Below are 19,572 nucleotides of genomic sequence, written 5' to 3'. Positions count from 1 at the left end.
GACCCTAAATATTCCTTTAATACAGTTTGGGGAACTTTTTTTATGTGTTCCGGTGGTTTATATCATCATTCTTACTGTACTAAAATTTACATGCCCTTTTTAAAAAAAATAATATTGTCATGTAAATTTTTGTAAGCTCCAGGCTTATTTTATGACCCATAAACTGAGACAATATATTAAAATCTTGGAAGAATTTAATATCAGCAGCAGATTATCCTAAAAAAAGAAAAACCCACACCTAATTCCTGGGTATTATAGGGACAGAGGCGTATCGAGTATGTTAAAAGCTTTAATAGCTGTTAGTAAATTTTACTGCTGCTGTCAATAACCCCATAATATATTGGGCTAGTTAATAGGTCAATGGAACATATTTATATCTTGCTATAAACTGTTTACCCAAGAACAAACTAATTTCTAATGATAATGAAACACGGAGTCAATAAATATTAATTTTAGCATTTCTAATTTAAATACAGTTTTTTACATCTGCCATAAATGTTGGGCTGGCAGCATTAAGACATATATTATTGGTTTTGTGTACCAAGGGCAAGTGTGTTAAGACCTTGCTGTGATATTTGCCTGTAACACAATGTTTGTGAGTGATGCTGCCTTCAAGGTATGTGATTCTTTATTTTCCTGTTAAATCCATGATTTTACTAAGGATGCGTCTAAAATTTTTGTTCAGCCCTTGTCCATTTTAATGTATCTTTAAAAAACAAGCATATTTTAAATGCATCTTTAAAAATGGTGCCTTTTAAAATCATGGCATGTTCTTACACTGAATACATTTTGAATTCCCAGATAAGTTCTTTTCTTGATTCTAATGACTTTCATTCAATTAATTCAGTTTTACATTAACTACAAAACCCAGCAGAACTGAATCTCCGTTTCTGCGAAGGGCCTGTTTCCGGGGAAGAAACACAATGCCATAAACTGTGGGTGGTGTTTCCAGTAGGTTAGAGAGGTGAGGGGGTGAACAGTTCATGATGAGTCCTTCTGTGAAACAGTCAACCTTGGAAAGTAGATGTTTCTAAGACCTTTTCATCCCACGGGGTCTCCTGAAAAAGGGTACACGTGCACACAAACGCACACGGAGAGGATCTGACCGTGACTCTGTTTTCAAGGCAGAGGAGATGTCGCAGGATGTTAGTCCCTGGTGGACAAGGGTTTATAGGCCTCCCTCTGCTTGGCACAGCAGCCATCTGTCCGTCTACCCTTCTGTCCATCTGCCTGTTCCTGCCACTGACATTGCCTGAGTTAGCTCTGCACTCAGAGCCCTTCTCACCCTGCTGAGTTTCATCTCTTCTTACAAATTCTTCCAAGGCTGCTGGTGGGAACTGAACTGTGCCACCCACATAGCCCCCAAAACTCATATATTGAAGCCCTAATCCCCAGTACTTGAGAGCATGATTGTAGAATGAATGGGCCTTTGAAGAAGTAATGTAGGGAAAATGAGGCCAGAGGAAGCTCTGATTCGAGATGACTAATGCACTTGTAAGAAGAGAAAGAGATCCCAGGGCTGCGGGTACAGAGACAGAGGACCCTGTGAGGACGCAGCAGCCACCAGCAAGTCAAGGAGAGACAACCCAGGAGAAGAACGCCCTGCCTGCCTTGATCGCGGACTTCCAGCCTCTGTAACTGTGAGAAAGTCAATTCTGCTGTTAAAGCCACTCAGCATGTGATATTTTGTAATGGCAGCTCTAGCAGACAGATACACTTGCTAAATCATGAACGCGAAATTTTAATTGTAAGAATATATCACTCTAGTTTTGAGAAAAGTGTAAGTCAGAAATATTTCCATCAAGAAGCCAGGGTTTCTCAGCCTTGAAACTGTGGACATTGAGAGTGGGAATGTTTCTGTGTGGTAGGGCCGTTCTGTGTGATGCAGAAAATTTAGCAGCATCCTGGCCTTGCCCCACTAGACCCCAGGAGCATCACGTGACTCAGGACAATCAAACGTGTCTCCCCACATCACCCGGTTGAGAATCGCTGAGATCCAACTATACCAAATACTGCAGACCCCATGCACGTGTGCGTGTGCACGTGTGCACAGGTATGTGTCCATGTCTGCGAGAATGCAGTGCTATGCGCATTCATCTTGTAAACAACAGAGGCACGGATCACAGATCCAGCAGGAAGGGCTTGGCCCAGGGCCGTGGACGCCGGAGGCACTGACGCCCCAGGACAGGACGTCGCCCTTCTCCCTCTGCGCAGCCCAGAGCCACCCGCTCCCTGGTTTCCATGGGAGCACAGGGCGGCTCGGGCAGGTTGGCGGCCATCAGGGAAGCCAGCAATCTTGCCGTGACCCCGTCCTGGGAGACTGGCCCTGTTTCCTGGCGCTGTGTCCAGTGGAGTTCACGAGCCCACTACACTCCTTCCAGCTGCCTCTAGCTCTGAGCCTGCCATTGCATGCAGGCATGGAAAAAGTGAAAATGATCAGCTCATTGTCCCTGGGGGAGCAGGTGTGGGGTCTGCAGGGAAGGCAGGCCTGACCCCAAGCAGGCGGGCTCCCTTCTGCCCCTCCCACCCTGCTCTGTGCTCTTGGAGCCTGGCATCCTCGCCCTGCATCCTGCAAGCTTCCGGGTGGTGTGGCCAACAGGGGGCCGGCCGAGTTCTGGAGGGGAGGGATCAACGTGGTGACTCCCATGCACCACCACTGCAGGCCAGGAAGTGGCTACGTTTCCTGGAGTCCTTCTCCCATCGCCAGTGCCCAGTCAGGTGGGAAGGGTCCCCACCCTTGCTGTCCTGGGGCTTCATCACCCTTTCTAACTCCCCGCAGGTCTTCTCTCAAACGCCTGGTCTGTGTCTTCTGTAGCTGCTCGGACCTGGCTGGGGAAGACCCATCCTTGATTCCTACTGAGCTGAGTCTCAAGCCCGTGGTTGTCGTTACCCTGTTTTGTAAAGGTCACTATTGCCTTCAATTTTCTCTTTTATGTTTAAACTGACACAATTCCCCCAATTAATGTATTATATTAAATATTAGACTTTAATAATCTAGTATTTTATTAATATATATTTAATATTTAATGCTAACATTTTATGTGGCGTTCTCAGTCATATTACTCTAGTAAATTTTGCTAATAAAATTAATTCTTTTTTTCTATTTTACCTTTTGAATAGTAAAGATTATGGTGGAGTAAAAATAATTAGATTTCTTTGGGGTAAGTGATGAGGAGAAAAGATTTATTTCTCGGGAAATGATTTGCCCTCTGCATCCTCCTCTAATTCCCTAAACCTCCTGTAGGCATCTCAAGTCCCCCAAACTGGCCTCAAAAGGCAGGTAAGGCATACCTGCCAATGCTTCTTTGTTGATTTTTAAAATTTTAGAATTGGGGTAACCTTACAGAAAATCTAATGAGCCCTTAGTTTTACAGGTAAGAGAAGAGCAGCCTCCATCATTCCACAAGCAAGAGGTATCTCTGCTGAGAAACCTCTCTTTCCTCCTCACCTCCTCCCTACCGTTAAGGTAGCTGGCACAAACCTTTGCATAATCTGATCTCTGAATCAGTAACTCTGTCACATAGCACGTTGGAATATGCATGTCACCTCGCCGTGGATGGGGCCTCGGCTCCTCTGCCTGTGGGACTGTTTGATGTGCTTCTTTTCATCCTCCTTTCTCCTACAGGAGGGACTTTCCACGTGTCCATGTGAGGACTAGAGTGTGTGGACACAGGTGATGCTCACGAGTTCCCACCAGAAGGTCCCCAGATGGCGGCGGGAGTTCTGCTCGTCATCTTGACGGATCTCTCTACCCCAGAATCTGGGGTCCTTGTGCCCTCCTCCCACTCTGCTCAGTGCCCCTTCCCCAGGTAGAATCCCACCCAGAATCGAGGGGAGATCCGACATGACCTGGAACTTTTCCTTTTTCACTCTTGTCAAAATTTGCTTACTCTGGGGGCTATCCATTCTATTGAGTTATCAGGCTGAAAAACGTTCTAGCATTCAGCGAAGACTTGGAGCTGGGAATTCCGACAACCTAGCGTCTTGTAAGGTGATACTGATGACAAAGTCCTTACTGTGCCAGCTGTCTGCCAAGTTGTTCCGTTAAACGAGCGCCACGTCTCCAGTGATGGAAGGAGCGCGGCACAGCCACTGGGCTGGGGAGGTGGACTGTCTGCACATTTCAGCAGTCCTGCGTCTGCATTTCCTGTGCGTGGGCTGTCACTTCAGGCGTGTCCGACTCTTTCAATCCTATGGACTGTAGCCCGCCAGGCTCCTCTGTCCATGGGATTCTCCAGGCAAGAGTACTGGAGTGAGTTGCCATGCCTTCCTCCAGATGATCTTTCTGACCCAGGGATTGAACCCGCGTCTCTTGTGTCTCCTGCATTGGCAGGCAGTTCTTTACCAGTAGCGCCACACATTTCCTGTGGGTGGTGGAAAACCGAGCCTGGCCCCACCCTGCCTTCCCAGCCAGCCCTGGGGCTTTCAGATGCCACTAAGACCCCAACACTTCTTCTCTGGGAGCAAGCCAGAAGCCACACCTCTGCTCGCTCTGTCTTTTCTGCCTGGAATTTTCCATTTCCCTCTCCTTCCCCATTTTGCTTCCTTACTTAATATGTGTTTTTTGTTTTTTAAATAATGGAGAGAAGAGAATCTATTCTCTTCTCATAAAGAGAAGGGCATCTATTTCCACCATGATTTTACACCCAAAGTTAATATTTTGCACTTAGCTTAGTTCTTTTCCATTGCACATTTTTTCATATTTTTTTAAAAACTTCATAATTTAATATTCATAGATGAATTTCAATGAAGAAAAAGAAGATTAAGTCCAGGGCCCTCAGGGTCCCCCAAACCTGGATCTGCCTTTGTTCATATTACCCATGAGTTTTCCCAAGGCATTAAATTCCCTTTATGAAGAGGACCCCAGGGGTGGCAGAGTGGACCCCGGGGGTGAAGCCCAGTTTGTTCCCTCAGTGCCAGCCCAGTATTCCATCAGAAATAAGATAGCTGGCAACACGTTTATGCATTAATGTTTGTCCACATTTCTTATTATTCCCTTGGAAGAGACTTCCTGGAGGAGAATGATTCTGGAAAAGAGATGTATATCTCTGTTTCTCTGTGCTTGGGCATGTGTGCTAAGTCACTGCAGTCGCTTCTGACTCTTTGCGACCCCATGGACTGTAGCCCACCAGGCTCCTCCATCCATGGGATTCTCCAGGCAGGAATAACATACTGCGGTATATTTCTCTATGCTCATCAGCAAATCGCTTTCCCTGATGGACCTATCATTAGCATGATGACAATTCTACCCAACTCTCCCCTGGCCAGTATTTACAAATAAGTATTAATATTTTAAAATTCCTGCCCTGCATTTTTCTTTCTCTATCTTTATTTGATTACTTACAAGGCTGAACCTTTTAATAGCCACTATCCATTGGTAAACTGAAGCAACTTGGCAGCAGCAGCAGCATCCATTGGTATTTATATTTTGGAAAGAAAGAAACAAAGAAAGTGAAGTTGCTCGGTCGTGTCCGACTCTTTGCAACCCCATGGGCTGTAGCCTACCAGTTTCTTCTGTCCATGGGATTTTCCAGGCAAGAGTACTGGAGTGGGGTGCCATTTCCTTCTCCAGGGGATCTTCCCGACCCAGGGATCGAACCCAGGTCTCCCGCATTGCAGACAGACGCTTTAACCTCTGAGCCACCATCCTAAGTGTACACTTTTTTCTAATCAACATGTGTGCACTTTTGAACTTCCCTGGTGGTGCAGTGGTAAGAATCCACCTACCAGTGCGGAGGACGTGAGTTTGATCCCTGGTCTGGGACGATCCCACGTGCCACAGAGCAACTAAACCCGACCACCACAACTACTGAGCCGGGGGCCCGAGAGCTGCGCTCCGCAAAAGAGAAGCCACTGCAGTGAGGAGCCCGAGCCCTGCAATGCAGAGCAGTCCTGGCTCACTGCAGCTAGAGAAATTCTGCTCGTGGCAGCGAAGACCCAGGACAACCAAAACCAAAAGAAGTTCTTTGATCTTTCACATTTAAGTTTGTAATCCCTTGGAATACAGTTTTGTTATAGGATGAGTTAGTGATCCAGTCAATTTTTTTTTCAATATAGATGCCCAGTTTTCTCAGCATTGCTTTTGAAAGTTTGCCCATTGTTTTGCAACTGCATTCTGGTCAGCAGTCAGGCGTCACATATGTATAGTAGTAGTACTGTTAGTTGCTTAGTTGTGTCTGACTCTTTAAGACCCCACGGACTGTAGCCCACCAGGCTCCTCTGTCCATGGAATTCTCCAGGCAAGAATACTGGAGTGGGTTGTCATTTCTTTCTCTGGGAGATCTTCCGAACCCAGGGATTGAACCTGGGTATCCTGTATTGCAGGTAGATTCTTCATCATCCGAGCTACAGCGAAGTCCCTCATTTATACACTGTGTTAATAACCAACCAATTTCAGGGAAAAGAAAGAAAGAAGAACAAATTCCCATTTGTTCTTCTTTCGTAAGATGACCACTTTAAATTTCTGTATGAATATTTAAATCAGCTTTCCAATCAGTCCCCGAAGGCAGCCTCTGTGGAATCACTGGACTCCGGCTCAGAATCCACTGATGTGATACTAATGTATCATCCAGTTCACAAAACCTGCGTTTTCGGTTCACCTGTTAGGCCAGTTGTCCAAAGAGTACGTCTACATTATTCACCTCACCTGTAACCTAATTTAGTAAGTTTAAAAATTTCTTTTGTAGATCTTTCCCATGTTAAATACAGTATTTCTATGCTGTTGTTCAGTCGCTAAGTCGTGTCTGACTCTTTGCAACCCCATGGACTGCAGCACGCCAGGCTTCCGGGTCCTTCCCTATCTCCTGGAGTTTGCTCAAATCATGTCCATTGATCCGGTGATATCATCCAACCATCTCATCCTCTGTTGCTCCCTTCTCCTCCTGCCCTCAGTCCTTCCCAGCATCAGGGTCTTTTCCAATTAGTTGGCTTTTCATATTTCTGTGTACTCAAATTTTAAAATAACCCTGCCAATGATAACTTTAACATTTTGCTTAATGGGACTGTATAACTATATATAATGACTTTGTGTATTACCTCTCTTCCTATAAAAAGTTTGAGTACACTTATTAACTTATTAAGTAATCTAAAAATCCTTTTGGGTGATTGATATACACAATCATTTATTATTTAATTTTTATTATTTTCAAAAATGATAGTTTTCTTTCTTCCTTTCCAGAGAATCTTTCAACTTTTCTGTCCTGCCAGGTGCATTGGTGAGAAATTTCAGTACCATTTGCAAAAGAAATGGGGGTAGTGGGCATCTTGATGTGGCTCTTCATCATTTAGTCTTCTGAATGATTTTTAGAATAATTGTTTTCAGCCTAAATAACACTCCACTGAAATTCTAATAAGGATTGCACTTTGGCACCTGTAATAGTAATAGGTATAATCTTAACAACAAGAAGCAAATATTTCCATTTATTTATGTCATTCTAGAAATGTTATAACATTTTCTTCTTTTGGTATCAATGTATTCCTTACAGGTGTAATGTTAAGTTGCTCCTTTTTTTTTCTGGCTTTACTTTCTAATATGAGAGGGATATAAATTCCTAAGTATATTCTAACTGGTTATTGCTATGTTTACAAGGCTTTTTGTGCTTGCATATTTGCTTTACACATTCCTAAAATTTTATTCTGTTTCCCACTTGATTCTTTTGGGTTTTCTAAGTTAACTTAATTTTTTTGGCAAATACATGTTTGTCTTCTCTTTGCAACAGTTATACCTCTTAGATCTGAAATATGTAGAAAAACTTATTTTAAAAACTTTCAAGTGATTTGAGTCTTTTACTCTTCTTATGTTATTTATTGATATGTCTGTTATCAAATATTTGCTTATAAGGTTTCTGTCCTTTGAAATCTATTAAAGTTTATTTAGGTTTTCTTCTGGGACTTTGGGTATGGCCTGTCTAGGTGTTTGTGTGTGATTAAACTTGTTAATTTTCTTAATTAAATCCTCTATACGTTCACATTTGTTGCCTACTTGTTTTTCCGATGCTGGAGAAATTAGATTAATCCTTCCCTCTCTGACTGTGGTTTCATAAATTCATTTTTATTTATAATTATTTTCCCAATACAGTTTGATTTCACTATTAATATTGACTGATTATAGGATGATGACAGTTTTTCCTTCTCAGGCTATTTAAGTTGTTATCACTGTCAAATATATATTCATTTGCCCTGTTTAAATCTTTTTGCCTTGAATTACGCTTTCTCAGTTAAGACTAGTGCTGCGTTTACTTTTCTTTTCGTTAGCATTTGATTGTTTGGTTCTTCACAGATGTCTGTGTCATTTGATTTAGCGTGCATGCACACGCAAAGCTGTACTGTGTGTAATGTGGGTTTGCTCAGCTGCAAATCTTTTAAAATACAATGAATCAGTTACGGTTATCATCACTAATATATTTTTGCCTTTTTTCCTGTCCCCTATCTTTTGATTTGTTTTCTATTTTATAATAAAACTGAATTTTAATTATTTTGGTTAAACTCTGGCCCCACCCCTTAGCATCACTGACACGATGGACCTGAGTTTGAGCAAGCTCCAGGAGTTGGTGATGGACAGGGAAGCCTGGCGTGCTGCAGTCCATGGGGTCACAAGAGTCGGACATGACTGAGCAACTGAACCGAACAATCCCACAGCAGCCCTTGGGTTGCACTGGAGAATGTTGGCTACACCCACTGCCTCCAGCTGTGTTGGGAAATGTGAGTTTGAGGGCAGCCTTTTGCTGATTCTCTTCAGACTGTGCAAGCACCAGGTGAAATCCCTATGGTGCTCCTAGCAAGTGCTTGAACCTGTGAAACTTCTCCTTTCCCAAGATTGTTGTCTCACCACTGGGGAATCCTGAGCAATTTTTAATGAAAGCAACAAGAACAGTGTTAATAAAGTCCGCATTGTCTCAAGAACTCACCCTTACTTACTGAAAGACAATGGCAGAACTCCCTGCTCAGCTAAGATGAAACAGGCAGAAGTACATTTACATCAATTCAATCTGATCTTTGTAGTTAATTATAGCATGTTTCTCACTAGATCACTTCCTACCCACCAAGTATTGGGCCATTCATTAGAAAGAAAGATCAACTCTGAATATTCTTTGAAAGTACTGGTGCTGAGGCTGAAGCTTCAATACTTTGGCCACCTGATATGAAGGGCTGACTCATTGGAAAAGACTCTGATGCTGGGAAAGATTGAAGGCAAAAGGAGAAGAGGGCACCAGAGGATGAGATGTTTGGATAGCATCATTGACTCAGTGGACATGAGTTTGAGAAAACTCCAGGGGATAGTGGAGAACAGAGTCTGGCTTGCTGTAGTGCATGGGGTTGCAAAGAGTTGGACATGACTGAACAACAATAACATAATTTAACTGAGAAGAACAACTCAACACGTGTAATCAGTTCAGCCTCCTCTGGGTCCTGGAGGCAGCAGAAACTCTGTTAAAGACAGTATCAATAATTATCATTAATAAAAATCAACTTCTCTGAGCAAAATGTTGGTCCGAAGGTTTTCATTCCCTCATATTAGTAATTTAATGAGTCTAGCCACAAGGACAGAGTGATTGGTGTCGAGAGGTCTTTCATGTCAATTTCAACTCTGCTACCAGCTAAACCTCAATTTCCTTATCAGTACAATGGGCATAATAGTGTCTGTCTTGTGAGCACGTGGGGTTTATTAAATTATATTCCACTTGAAAGTGATTAGTAAGTGATCAGACATATTGTTGACTTTCAATAGAAGCTCCATTTTCCAGTTCCCATTGTTACCCCATTTATTTGTAGTGAAGTGATGGGACCAGATGCCAAGATCTTAGTTTTTAAATTTAGGAGAGCAATAATTTCTTGGTCCCATCGCTGTCTTCTCTCCATAGCGGAGAGCCATGGAAGTGGTGTTATATGCTCACCTGCTCTTGGACACCTCCAAAGTGGAGCAGGATTGGGGACTGAAGAAGGGTGAGATTGCTTTAAGCGACTGATACTAGGTAACAAGGATGAGAAGCTCCCAGGCCAATAATGTAAGCTACCTGCACATCCTAAATAAAGGTATACTTTCCTTGCATCAACACAGGAACCAGGGCTGATGTAATCAAAACCTATGCTGACTATGCTGGGATTTTCATCTGGACTGAGGGATTGCATGCTAACCTCCAATACCAACCAATTTAGACTTCTATCTACAGAAATAAACACAGTTTCAAACACAAAATAAACAGGATTCCAAATAGTAAATTGAGCCACTGTACTAACACTCCAGAAAAATTCCAAGAACACAAAATTAACATAAAAAACAGAGAGATGTAAATATTGTCCTCTGAGGGTCCTCATTATTCTTATTTCAGACAACATACACCCACAAAAATTCAAAACATAATAATTCAAAAGAAAAATTGAAATTTTAGAAATAAAATATGGTATTACCAATGTAGACCACTAGGAAAGACAAAAAAGAAAACATCAACAGTCTAGCTAAATAATAGAACAGACATGGCTGGAGATAAAATTAGTGAGATGGAAAACCTTGCCAAGGGATTTTAGCATACTGCCCTGTAGTAGGAGGAAAAGCTGGGGGAGGATACAAGGGGAAAGTCAAATGCTATGAAGTACGTATCCAGCTCTAGAGGCCCAGCATCTGTCTAACCAGGGTTAAGCCAGAAAAAAAGAATGGAAGGAAAATGAGCAAACATTAAGAGAAAATTTCTAGAAGTGAAGAATTTCTTAGATCCTGTTATAAAATACACCCCACCTCAAGGTCTTAGTGAACTTTTAGAATTGCAGGATGTGCCAGATATTATTCCGTGACTCCTAGTATCAGTCTGGTACTTCTCAGTTCTGTCCCACACACTGTGAGTGAATGCTAAGTCACTTCAGTTTTGTCCAACTTTTTGTGACCCTATGGACTATAGCCCACCAGGCTCCTATGCCCATGGGATTCTCCAGGTAGGAATACTGGAGTGCGTCGCCATGCCCTCCTTCAAGTGATGGAACCTGGTCTCTGGCATCAGCTGCATTGGCAGAAGTGTGAATTGTAAGGTGTGCCAGATATTATTCCTTGACTCCTGGTATCAGTCTGGTTCTTCTCAGCTCTATCCTGCACTGAGGGAGCTAAAATTCTTTGATTTATGCTTAGGAGACTCCCTGGTCAGCAGATTTCAGTCTGATGCCTGAGACTCTAGTTTGAGGGTGCTGATGAGAAACAGAAATTGTCTCCAGTAGCAGCAATGGGCTGGAGTGTGGGTTCTGGCAGACAGCACTTGGGGACTTCTGGAAACAGACATATGGATGCTTTGGGCTTGTGGTTGTTGCTGGGTTGCTAAGTCATGTTCAACTCTTTGTGACCCCATGGAGTGCAACGTGCCAGACTTCCCTGATCACTCTCTCCCAGAGTTTGCTCCAACTCATGTCCATTGAGTCGGTGATGCTATCTAACCATCTCATCCTCTGCCACCTTCTTCTCCTCCTCCCTTCAATATTTGTCACCATCAAGGTCTTTCCCAGCAGCAGCAAAGGGCTGGAGTGTGGGTTCTGGCAGATGGTGCTGGGGGCTTCTGGAAACAGACATATAGACACCTGGGGGAGTTGTGGTCATTGTGAGGCAACTCTGCAATTGCTGTCCTATCCGAATGCTTCGGTCATTGTGAAGCAACTCTGCAACTGCTGTCCTGTCTGAATGCTTCGGTCATTGTGAAGCAACTCTGCAATTGCTGTCCTATCTGAATGCCTGAAGCATTGGCAGTGCTTCTGGCCCTCTCTCTCTCAGTGGGTTTGAGAGTCTTCAGTCTTCTTCATTAAGTTCCTTCCCACTTGAAACACTTAGAAAGTAACCTGGTTTTCTGACAGAACCCTAACTGATACACAAGGAAAATGAGAAAATACTAAAAGCTAACCAAGAAAGAGAAAATAGACAAAAGTTATCAACACAAGAATTAAATAAGACTGGTGTTAAAATTCTAGCTTGTATCATGGGAGACAAAGAAATTGGTGGAGCAATGTCTTCAAAAAGACATTTTGAACAAGAATTCTCTGCCTATTTAGATTATTATTCAAACTAAAATCAAAGACAAAAAAATGCGTTTTTACTCTTGAAACCCTTGAAAACATCACTGTCTTTTAAGGACTCTCAAGGCTGTACTCCAGCCAAATAAAAATATGGATTTTATAAAACAAATATATGAGATGAAAGAAGCGGTGATGAGGGAACAGCAGGGGATGAGATGGCTAGATGGTGTCACCGACTCAGCAGACGTGAATCTGAGCAAGCTCTGGGAGATAGTGGAGGAGCTTGGCATGCTGCAGTCCATGGAGTCGCAAGGACTTAGACGCAATGTAGGGACTGAACAATGAAAACAACAACAAAATTAGCAAAACTACTATGAAGCATTGTATAGCCTATTTTAGTACACTTTGGGTAATATGACCAAACATTTTTCATGCATTTATTAATAATTAATTACTAAGAAAGAAGAATAAGGATAATTTTGAAAAAAAATAAGTGCTTTCATTTAAATTTAGGATATGGGGAGAAGTCAAGTGGGCAAAGCTTTGCCTTATTTAGGGGAAGAGTAAAATTATGGTTAGGAATTGTCAGTGTTGATATAAAACACACTTACGTATGATATTAGAGGAATATAGATAATATATATAAATTCCAAAGTGTTAGAGCAAATAAGTAGGAAAAAAGAAAACAATTCATCCAACTAAAGCGTGGAAGACAACAAACAGTAAGGAAATCAAATACATCAATTAGCACAATAAACACACATGCATTGATTTTGCACATTAAAGGACAAAGAGCAGATTGGAAAAAAAGAAAAGAATCACAATGTGCTATATACAAGAAAGACACACAAAATAACATGACCTTGAAAAAGTCAAAGATTAAAAGATTGAAAAATAAGGGAAAAGATCGCAATAAATTTGACTAAAGATTAAAAGAAAAAAAAAAAGATAAGGAAAAAAAAAGAAAAGGAAAAGAAAGCAGGATTATATCCAAGTGCAAAACATGTACAAATACCTGAAAACATGTGAGACTCTTCTTAATTCAATAGTAGAACGTATTACAGAAACCAGAGTGGAGCAGTGATTGCCAGGGTCTGGGGGAGATTGGGAAATGTTGGTCAAAGAATACAAAATCAATTAGAAGATGAAAAAGTTTTGGGGTTCTGATGGATATAGCATGGTGAATATAGTAATACTGCGTTACATACTTGAAATTTGCTAAGAGAGTAGGCCTTAAATGTTCTTACCTCCCATGACTCCCAATCAAGTAACTTAGTGAACTGATGGATGTGTTAACTTGATTATGGCAATCATTTCACAGTGTGTACGCATATGAAATCATCAAGCTGTATGCCTTAAAAAATCTTAGCAACTTACAGAAAAAAAAAAAGAAAACCAGTAGGGAGTATACTGCAAATTGCAACAGAAAAGAGATTCTCCATCGTGTCAGTTCATATTAATGTCATATCAAGTGTGGGCAATGGGAGGGAGCAGCAGGCCCGCTCATCCATTCTGTGTGGTTTAGTGAGCAGACGTCACTGGAGCAATTTTGAAAGGCAATGTAGCAGGATCAAAATTAACAGTGTGAATATCCTTGACAGCAAGTCTCCTGTAGAAACTTCTAGAAATATTAGCACAATTATGTAAATCTAAGAGCACAAGGTAATCCCTGTGGACTTGTCTGTATGGCCCCAAACTGGAGTCAGCTTAGGAGCTGGATGATGGCGAGATGACCTATGGTACATCCATTCTATGGAATATGACGCAGGCATAAAAAATCAATGCATAAAGTAGCACTGTAAAAAGTAAAAGCTACACTGAGGGGAGATACAGATGCCGCAGACACTATGAACAATATTTAATAAGAGCAAATGTGAATGTGTAAAATATTCACTTATGAATTTTGGTATGAAGATGTAAATGACACACACCAAGTATTTCCAGGGGTTATTTTTGAAAAGGCAGGTAGATTTGGGAGGGGCTGGGAAAGGAATTCGTCTTTTAGCTCAATTTGAATCTGCATAATGACTTTTTTTTTTTTTTACTAGCACAACTCCACTAATTTAAAAGATAAGAAAAATATCTGAAGAAGTAGAGAGAAGCCTCTGAATCTTTGTTAAAGGAGCTCTGGTGAAAACCAGGGGAAACATCAGTTAATGTGTGGGGTGCAAGGGCTAGGCCTTTGACCTACTTAAGAAGATGCATTGATGTCAAGTCAAAAAGAATGTTCACAGAAATAAAAGAAACATACTAAGAGCAGCTAGTAAAAGTTTTAATGATTTTGCTTCAATAGAAATAATTCTTTATGAGACTGATGTTTTCAAACAAAACTGATCCTGATAAGCTCAAGTGGATGCAGACAGAATTTAAAAGGTACTTGTTTCCTGTTTCCTGATCCCCTTTGTGTTATTCTTCGTTATTTACCAAGGCAGTCTGTGTGTCCCTTCTGTAGACACCTGACAATCATACGTTTACCAACTAAATACCCAATAGAAGCACCACTGAGTCCAGTTCTCTTAGACCCGAGGTGACTGGAATGTTGTCAACATTACGGATACTAGGAATCATCTTCCCCTTTAGCAGTAAATAGGTTTGAGACAAATCCCCCAGGATGGAGTAAAAGAAATCATGATTCCCTGTAGGCTTGCCGGAAACACCAAGCATAAAATTAAGCACATTAGCCCGTCAGGATAAGCTAAGTGGCACAAGGGGAAAAGTTAAAAAACAAAACCCTCCAAACATCAGTTGTTTACAGCAAATATTAGGGTCTACTGTGGTGTTCTTCAGATTGTCTTCACTACAGGACCCTGCCTGAAGGACTGGGAGGCTGCTGGTCTCCTGGCAGAGTGAAAAAAGGAAATCATTGCAAAACAGTTCTGGTTCTAACACGCCTGCCTGGGAGTGGCTCATGCTCACACATCACTGGCCTAAAGATGTCATGTGACCAAGCCTGCAGAGACCCTGCAGTTCTGATGAGGAAGTCACACCCTGAACCCAACAGTTTTTATAATATTGAAGGATAGTTTCTACCACCTGGAGTGTTATTCACATGCCCATGCACACAAACACAGATTCAGCTCAGTTCAGTCATTCCATCATGTCTGACTCTTTGTGATCCCATGGACTGCAGCATGCCAGGCTACCCTGTCCATCACCAACTCCTGGGGTTTACCTAAACCCATGTCCATCAAGTTGGTGATGCCATCCAACCCTCTCATCCTCTGTCTTACCCTTCTCCTCCCACCTACAATCTTTCCCAGCATCAGGGTCTTTTCCAATGAGTTAGTTCTTCCCATCAGGTGGCCAAAATATTGGAGTTTCAGCTTCAGGATCAGTACTTTCAACGAATTTTCAGGACTAATTTCCTTTAAGATTGACTGGTTGCAGATCTCCTTGCAAGGGACTCTCAAGAGTCTTCTCCAACATCACAGTTCAAAAGCATCAATTCTTCAGTGCTCAGCTTTCTTTATAGGCCAACTCTCACTTCCATACATGACTACTGGAAAAACTATAGCTTTGATTAGATGGACCTTTGTTGGCAAAGTAATGTCTCTGCTTTTTAATATGCTGTCTAGGATGGTCATAGCTTTTATTCCAAGGAACAAGCATCTTTTAATTTCATGGCTGCAGTCACCATTTGCAGTGACTTTGGAGCCAAAACAGCAGTCTTTCATTGTTGCCCCATCTTTAGTTCCTCTTCACTTTCTGCCATAAGGGTGGTGTCATCTGTGTATCTGATGTTATTGATATTTCTCCTAGCTATCTTGATTCCAGCTTGTGCTTCCTCCAGCCCTGCTTCCCTGGTGGCTCAGAGGTTAAAGTGTCTGCCTGCAATGTGGGCAACCTGGGTTCGATCCCTGGGTCAGAAAGATCCCCTGGAGAAGGAAACGGCAACCCACTCCAGTATTCTTGCCTGGAAAATCCCATGGACAGAGGAGCCTGATGGGCTACAGTCCATGGGGTTGCAAAGAGTCGGACATGACTGAGTGACTTCACTTTCACCTTACTCTGCATGTAAGTTAAATTAAGTTGGAACAACAGACTGGTTCCAAATAGGAAAAGGAGTACATCAAGGCTGTATATTGTCACCCTGCTTATTTAACTAAGAGCCTCTTGATGAAAGTGAAAGAGGAGAGTGAAAAAGTTGGCTTAAAACTCAACATTCAAAAAACTAAGATCATGGCATCCAGTCCCATCACTTTATGGCAAATAGATGGGGAAACAATGGAAACTGTGATAGGCTTTATCCTTTTTGGCTCCAAAATCACTGCAGATGGTGAGTGCAGCCACGACATTAAAAAACGCTTGCTCCTTGCAATGTCTGTGTCAGCAGAGATTGACACTTGTCTATCGAAAACCATTGAGAAAAGGACTGTTTGGGTCAGCCCAGAACTAAATATGGATGAAAGTTAAAGTGAAGTCGCTCAGTTGTGTCTGACTCTTTGCAACCCCACGGACTGTAGCCTGCCAGGCTCCTATATAGGTCCATGGAATTCTCCAGGCATGAATACTAGAGTGGGTATCCATTCCCTTCTTCCTGGCCCAGGGATCAAATCCCAGCTTCCCGCATTGGCATTGCAGGCAGATTCTTTACTGTCTGAGCCACCAGGGAAACCCCCAGGAAAGCCCAATCTTAAGTATGCATTTGTATATATGCGCATACACATTCATTCTGATTTAAAATCGGTTAGAAGCTCTCCTTTCCTAAAGGAAAGTTCCAGCATTAACAAGAAGGCCTGATAACCTGCCCACCTCCTTCATCCTTATCTCATCCATCCTTATCTTTCCTGACTTGGGATATGGAATCTCTTCCCAAAGGACCCCTTTCGTGACTGTCAAATTTCATAGAGTCCCCCCAAAGTGTCTTCCTGCATGTTATTCCTTCTTCCTGGCATCTAATAAATCCTCAGTAAATATTCATTTAAAAGTGATAAATGAAGGAAAACTGAGACGAAGAGATCCAGTTACAGGAAACCAGGGGCTGTTGACAGAGAGCAGGAGGGTCTCTAATCAGATCAGGCTGGAGCTGGGGGAAGGATCCTCCCTGTTCTCTCCTCCCCCAGGGGTAAGAAAACAGTCAGGATCTGACTTTTTGTTGTTGTTGTTAATTTTATGAGCCCTAAACTGTCAAGAAGGAGACATAGAGAAGTAAGTCAGCTATGATCCACCTGAGCAGGGAAGGTTGGGAGGGATGTGGGAGCAGAGTCACTGCTGAGGGCAGGGATGGGGCGTCCACTGGGTTATGGCAAGTTTGCCTAGAACGGGAGCAGGGGTGCAGTCCAGGCCTCACAAAGCCTCTGAAAGAGGAAATTACGTGTATTCCTCAGATCACCTTGTTTCTTTTTAATTTTTTTTAATATTTTTGAAACTAGGAATTATAATAATATGAGAAAATTCACAAATGGTTTACAAACTAATAAAAGTTAGGATTGATGGATTATCTAATTGGATTTTTATCATAAAACAGCAATTCCATACACCAATGTTCCTGCAATTTTGCTAACCTCTATGCATATTCAAAACAAACTCCCAAATCCTTGTCACCTAAGACTTTATATTCTAACAAAAGCTTCCGTGTACTTAAAAGAAGCAAAATGTTATGCTGGTGTCTATTTGTTGCTCACTCAGTCGTGCCAACTCTTTGTGACCTCCATGGACTGCAGCACACCAGGCTTCCCTGTCCTTCACCATCTCCCGGAGTTTGCTCAAACTCATGTCCATTGAGTCGACAATGCCATCCAACCATCTTATCCTGTCGTCCCCTTCTCCTCCTGCCCTCAATTTTTCCCAGCATCAGGGTCTTTTCTAACAAGTCAGCTCTTCGCATCAGGTGGCCAAAGTATTGGAGCTTCAGCTTCAGCATCAGTTCTTTTAAAAGAGGTATCTATTAGAAGAGATAACTTCTTTGAAGTTCTTTAACCCTTCCGTGAAATAAAGCCTGAATATCTGTATCAACAAGTAGCGTGTGTGCTACTTGGAGAAAGCACAATGACTATGTAAATTTTCTTTTTATTTTATAATTTTCTTTCTCTTTTTTTTCCACAATCTGAGAAACTGGAGAGGTTTACTGCAGAGATAGTGCCTTCATCTCCAGGCGTGCTCCTGCAGGATATATGGGCCCAGGCTCACCACCGCAACACCGGGACTGCATGCTCCCCGCTCGCGAGTGCAAGAAGCACCCTCACGGTTGGCCGTCAAAGGTGCACAGCTCGGCCTGGCTGGCCCAGCAGGCTGCCGGGGAGGACCCTCTCTGGCGCAGGGTGTACACTTTGTCCTTGGGCTGATTTCCACTGGCTGCAAAGTTTGTGAACGTGTCCAAGTTATTTCTGTCATGTTTCTCCAACTGGCCTTCGATTTTTAAAAGAGCCCTTGTTTAAATCCAACTCAGTTTCTACACTGGCCAAATTGAAAACATCAGTCCAGCCTCCAGAGCGAACCTCCGTTATCATGATTTATACATGGGAACGTGAGCCCTGCCAAGAAACACACAACCTCTGCCCAATGTTAATAATTGCAGTATGGAGACAAGGTCCATTACATGAGATAATGCTGTACAGGGCTGAATCTTTTGAAGGGAAAAGATAAATAAAAAGATGAGCCTCTCACTTCCCACAAACAGGAGTGAATAGATGTGGATAGACAACAGATTTGATGAGTAACGCCAGGAAAGCACAGGGGTTCTCAGTCCTTCCGAAAGACAGACTGCATGTGAATTACTGCAGAGTCATAGGAGTAGGCAGTGTTGTGCTACTAATTACTTAACAACCATTTGTTGCAAGGAGAAAAATCCCTGGTCCAGAGTGTTTGCCAATTTCTGTGGTGTAAATACTGCCATACAGCAAATAAATGTAATTTCACTGTATGGATAAAATTGGCATAAATAACCACAACAGCATAGATTGTAAGAAAACCTAGTGGACCAATTAGAAAGAGAATTATTCTGGGAACCTGTTACTTTTTTTCAAAGTATGATTTATTTAACTGTACATTTATAGAATTTAATATTTAATAATAACAGTTGTGTTTAACAACCAGCTTGCCAAATTCCTGAAAATTTAACAGTGGACACTGGAGAGCCAGTCCAAGCTGGCCCTGGAACACCAGGCAAGTTATGCATGCGAATGTGGGCATTTTTATGCCCAAAGAAATATCACAGACAGAAGAGTAAATCTGAGTGTCATTTTAATCGATTGTGCCTTTTCCTGGGGTCTGGTTGCAGGCTGGCCTGTGCTCAACTTGGCAGTCTCGTAAGGTAGCCATGCTTTCAAGCACGAGCCAGCAGGCTGAAATCTGTAGTCCTGAAGCTGAGCCCTGAACTTTCAAAGTCTTTGGTGCATATTTCTGGAAGTAAACGTCCTGGGCGTACTTTTTTTTTCTCAGTATCTAAATCCTCTAAGACATTCTTGCCTTAGGTGAGATGGAGTGCCCAGAGTGTTGTATTTCCTTATATCATCTCTCGGACGGAAATCAGAGAAGGTAAGAGACTTGGACCGATTTTGAAGCCAGCTATTGATACACAAGCCAGGCCTGGTGGAGTCAGAGATGCTGGATGTACAACAGAGGAAACAAGGACCCAAAGGAACTGGC

The sequence above is a fragment of the Bos grunniens genome, chromosome 26, assembly GCF_055505025.1.
Source record: "Bos grunniens cultivar Pamir isolate PY7600 chromosome 26, Bosgru_T2T1.0, whole genome shotgun sequence".
Taxonomy (NCBI): domain Eukaryota; kingdom Metazoa; phylum Chordata; class Mammalia; order Artiodactyla; family Bovidae; genus Bos; species Bos grunniens.
The sequence above is the reverse complement of the archived record's forward strand: the minus strand, read 5'-3'. Positions refer to the sequence as shown.